Source organism: Chiloscyllium punctatum, chromosome 39, assembly GCF_047496795.1.
Source record: "Chiloscyllium punctatum isolate Juve2018m chromosome 39, sChiPun1.3, whole genome shotgun sequence".
NCBI lineage: Eukaryota > Metazoa > Chordata > Chondrichthyes > Orectolobiformes > Hemiscylliidae > Chiloscyllium > Chiloscyllium punctatum.
This window is the reverse complement of record NC_092777.1, coordinates 10,446,494-10,451,936: the sequence shown is the minus strand read 5'-3', so window position 1 is coordinate 10,451,936 and position 5,443 is coordinate 10,446,494.

Genomic DNA, 5,443 nt, shown 5'->3' with positions numbered 1-5,443 from the left:
CGTCTCTATTAGATCTCCCCTTAACCTTCTAAACTCCGAAGAATACAATAAAGGGGGAGCAGCACTCCCTGCAATTCTCCTCTGAGCACCGTGCCCCACCCCATTCCTCAACAAGACCATTCTGACTTGGTACGACATCATATATGACTACAGGCCTTCCTGGGTCAACATCCTGGAACTCTCTCCCGTAGGGCACCGCACGGGGTTAGAACAACGAACATAGAACATTCCAGTGCGACACAGGCCCTTTGGCCCTCGTTGTTGCACGGACCAATGGAAGCCCATCTAATCCATGCTCTTTCATTTTCGACGATATGACTATCCAACGACCATCAAATGCCCATTAAGTTGGCAACACAACCACTGATGCAGGGCATTGCAGGGTCACTGGCCTTAAGGTCTTACGGTCCTGGATTTTTCCAACTTTTAGGAAGCAATGACCATAAGATGATAGAACGCACCCGGAACGTTGGGAGGGAGAGGCGGGAACCAAGTGTAATGGCACGGCAATTGAGTAAAACATGAGAGAGGTTCTGGCCAAAATGGACTGGAAGATGGTGGAGTTGAATCGGTAGGAAATCCTGGGGGTATTAGATTCGATTGGATCGCTTACAGTGTGGAAACAGGCCATTCGGCCCAACAAGTCCACACCGACCCGCCGAAGCGCAACCCACCTACATTTACCCCCTTCCCCTAACCCTATTAGCGCGGCCAATTCACCTGACCCGCACATCTTTGGACTGTGGGAGGAGAGCGGTGCACCCTGAGGGTGTTCCACACCGACGCGGGGCGAATTGGCAGCAGTGCTCACCACCGTGCCACCGCGACACCCAATTGTCAAGCGGCACCACCACCAGAACAATTCATCTCGAGGGAGAAGTAGCATACAAAGGGAACGATGAGGCGACCGTCGCTGGCAAGGGGAGTCAGGGACACCACCAAAAAAACAAAAGGATAAAAAAAAAACACACGCACCGCGATAAAGATTTTTGGGGGGGGGGGGTGGAGGTTGGGAAGACTTCAAAAATCTGCAGAGGATAACCGAAGAAGGAAGTAAGGGGGGAGCAGATGAACTACGAGGGTAAGCGAGCTCGGAAGATCTCAGAAGAACGCCAGGGCTTTTAGCTCGACACTGAAAGGTCAAAATTGGACCTCTGAAAGATGAGGCCGGAGAAGTAGTAATAGGGAACAAAGAAGTAGCAGAGGACGTGCAAGATTACTTTGCACCAATCTTCAGAGTGGTCGCAGCACACCAGAATTTCCAGAGAAACGGGGGGGGGGAGGTAGGGCTGAGGTGAATGTTGTGGTGTTCATTGAAGAGGAGGTGCTAGGGAAGCCGAAAGGTCTGAAGATCGGGATGTACATTTGCTCGGTGAGCTGGAAGGCTCACTTTCCGACATTCTGTCACCATGCGAGGGAGCTTTCATCCGATGAAGCACCGGCGTTCCGATCCACTTCCTACTCTACGGGTTGAGAGACCCTTCGGTTGGTGACGTCACTTCCTGTGGCGATCACGGCTCCTGCGGCGAAGTCTTTTTCTCAGTGTGTGGTAAACAGGGTCCGAGTCGACGCGTTTTGTCAATAGAGTTCCGGTTGGAATGCCATGCTCCTAGGAATTCTCGCACTTGCCTCTGTTTGGCTTGTCCGAGGATGGTTGTGCTGCCCCAATCAACGTGGTGTCCTTACTCAGCTGTACGTAAGGGTCCTCGTGATACCTCACAGGATGAACTGTCCGAAAATGAAACTTTCCACTCAGAGGGCCAACTTGCTTCCCAAACCAGAAGTGTCAATTCCAAATGGGATGGGGTAACAGGAATGCAGAGGACTGGGCTCATGGTAAGTTCCTTGGTGGTTTGGGGGAGCAGAGAGATCCGTGTGCATGGAATTTGCGGCCCAGGTTGAGAGGGTTGTGAAAACGACAGACAGTGAGTTAGTTTTTATGAGTAGAGGGATGACGTTTCGGAGCCGTGATGCCATGCCACAGCTGTACAAAACTCTGGTGCGGGCCGCACTTGGAGTATTGCGTACACTCCCTGGTCACTGCATCATAGGAAATATGTGGAAGGTTTGGAAAGGGTTCAGAGGAGATTTACTCGGATGTTGCCTGGTGTGGGGGGGAAGGTCTTAGGAGGAAAGGCTGAGGGACTTGAGGCTGTTTTCGTTCGAGAGAAGAAGCGGTGACTTAATAGAGACATACAAGATAATCGGAAGATTCGATAGTGTAAAGTGAGAGTCTTTTTCCTCAGATGATGACGGCTTGGACGAGGGGACATAGCTTGAGGGATGATAGAAATAGGACAGATGTCAGAGGTCGTTTATTTACTCAGAGAGTAGTGGTGACCTGGAATGGCCTGCCTGCAACAATCTGGATTCGTGGTGCTGGAAGAGCACAGCAGTTCAGGCCGCATCCAACGAGCAGCGAAATCGACGTTTCGGGCAAAAGCCCTTCATCAGGAATAAAGGCAGTGAGCCTGAAGCGTGGGAGAGATAAGCTAGAGGAGGGTGGGGGTGGGGAGAGAGTAGCATAGAGTACAATGGGTGAGTGGGGAAGGGGATGAAGGTGATAGGTCAAGGAGGAGAGGGTGGAGTGGATAGGTGGAAAAGAAGATAGGCAGGTCGGACAAGTCAAGGAGCACAGCATGGTTGAAGAGCTTCAGAGCAGAGGAAATGACCTGGGAGTTGCAGTGGGAGAGGGACTCCCTGAGATTCTTGTCGAGAGAGGAGGAAAACGTCTTCGAGGCAGGCATCCTTGCAAGAGGATTCGCAGTCGGGTTAACATCAACTTTAAACAGCATTTAAATGGCGATTAGGTCGACATTCGGATGAAAATGGGATACTGCAAGTTAGATGGGCTTCAGACTGGTTTCCCAGGTCGACAGGACATCGAGGGATGAAGGGCCTGGAACTGTTCTAAGTTCTAAATTGCACATGGCGCGGGTCACGGGAATTGTCTCGCAGATGCCTTACTGCAGGTTTTAATGCAAAATGCTGAGGCAAGATGTTCGAAGCAGTCATACAGAATGGCCTTCATTGTCACGCGCGCTCAAGTGACTGCGGTGGTAAAGTTGGTAATGACACCTCTGGGGGTTAGCTTAGCTAGTAGAAACCTCGTTACAGGAACGTCAAGTGTCCTCGAAAATGTAAAAGGTATAAACAATTGGAATCTGGATTTCAGTAATACCTCTGAAAAGGTTCCACATGGTGGGCCGCACTGGAAGGTGAGAAACGCCAGGCAGAGTTGGCAAATTGGGCACATAACTGGCGTGATGTGGGGAAGCAGATGGTGATAAATGCTTGTCACATTGGAGCCCTGTGACTCGTGGATCGCCTCAGGGGTCAGTGCTGGGCCCAGCGCTGTCTTGTTATCGCAGGAGAACGTACAAGGCCCGATGAGTAACTTTGCGGATGACGTGGAGATCGGCGGTCGCGTGGGCAGTGAGGAACGCTTGTCAAAAGTTCCATCGGGATCCTGATCAGCTGGGGGGGAGTGGGCCGAGCAATGGCAAGTGTCATTTAATTTCGATAAGTGTGAGGGTCCTGCATTTCGGAAGGTCAAACCAAGCTCGGAGCTTCATGGTGCATGGCAACGTATTAAAGAGTGTAATGGGTTTTCTGAAGGTGGATTCATTGATAGGTAGCGCAGTGACGAAGGCTTTTGGCCCATTGGCCGTTTTCGGTCAGGACATTCAGTGCTGAGTTGGGAAGTTATCTTGCAATTGTATAGGAGGTTGGTGAGGCCGCTCTTGGACTATTGTGTTCAGGTTTGTTCACCTTGCTATAGGAGGGGTCTTATTAAACTGGAAAGAGCGCCGAAGAAACTTACAAGGATGTTGCCAGGACTTTTATAGAGAGAGGGTGGACCAGCTAGGACTTTAATTTTTCTTTAGAGCACTAAGCAGGAATCTTATCGAAGTATACAGTACATGAGAGGTATGGGTAGGGTGAATGCACTCAGCCATTTTCCCCCAGAGTTGGGGAATCGAGGACGAGTGGGCATCAGTTTGAGGTTAGAGGGGAAAGGGTAAAAGGGAGCCCGAGGGGCTCTTTTGTTTTACACAGGAGCTGCCAGCGGAAGTGGTTGAGGTGGGTTCATTAACATCATTTTAAAGGCATTTGGACAAATACATACCTAGGAAAAGTTGAGAAGGATATGGGCCAAGTTCAGCGCAATGGGGCCTTTCACCGTGACGTAGACTCAGTGGTTAGCACTGCTGCCACACAGCTCCAAGAACCCGGGTTCAGTGCCAGCCTCGGGCGACTGTCTGTATGGAGTTCGCACATTCTCCCCGGGTCGGTGTGGATTTCCTCCGGGAGCTCCAGTTTTCGTCCCACAAGCCAAAGTTGTGCAGGTTAGGGTCAAGTGCTCTCCCGTCCTGCACAACCCCCGATGCACCCCAATCCCCTTTCAATTCACGCCCCAGTCGATACAATCGCCAAGGACCCCAAGCACTTCCCACTCACACCCACCTTCTACAATCCCATCTGACCAAAACCCCTTCCCGTTCACTCCTACCCAATGGACACAAACGACTTCCAGTTCTGAGGAAGGATCGCGAGACCCCAAAATCACCCAACTGTGATTTCTTCTGACGGATGCTGCCAGACCTGCTGAGCTATTCCAGCAACTTTGGCTTTTATCCCATTCCCGTTCTCTTACGTTCCGCGCAATCCCAATCGACCCAAACCCATTCCTGTTCATTCCAATTCTACGTAATCCCAATGGACCCAAACCCCTTCCCGCTCACTCCAATTCTACATCATCCCAATTAACCCAAACTCCTTCCTGTGCATTCTTATTCGACACCATCTCAATGGACCCAATCCCCTTCCTCTTTGCTGTTGTTCTACGCAATCCCAATGAATCCAAACCCTTTCCCGTTCACGCCTACACTACGCTAATGCCAACGGATTCCAACTCATTCCAGTTCACTCCCACACCTCGCAAACCCCATGGTCTGACGCCACTTCGCTTCCAACCCCAGTCTCCCAATTCCAAATGGGCCAAACTCCCTTCACATGCACCCCCATCCCACACAAAGCCAAGGGAGCAAATCCCCTCCCAACTCGCTCCTGCCCTTTGCTCATGCAATGCACTGGAACACCTTCCCTTTCACTCCCACTCTGTGCACTCACTATGCACGCACGCATCTGCCCATTTTCCCCAATGTATCTTTTTCCTGGATATTACTACGTTCGTGAGGAAGTTAAGCCGACCCTTGACCAGCTGCTGAACCAATGTATCACAGTTTAATTTGTCCTGTGCTCAATTCCTCCATTGTAACCAATGTGTTGCAGTTGCCTTTTCTTTTAAGTGTAATTGCACAAGGACACTTTTTCCTTTACCCCACAATGCCCGTTATGTACAGCCCCTCAGCACTCCACAAGCTCGCTGACTGAGTGTGCCCATGAATACAGAACACATGGAACAGGCTAAATGCACAGA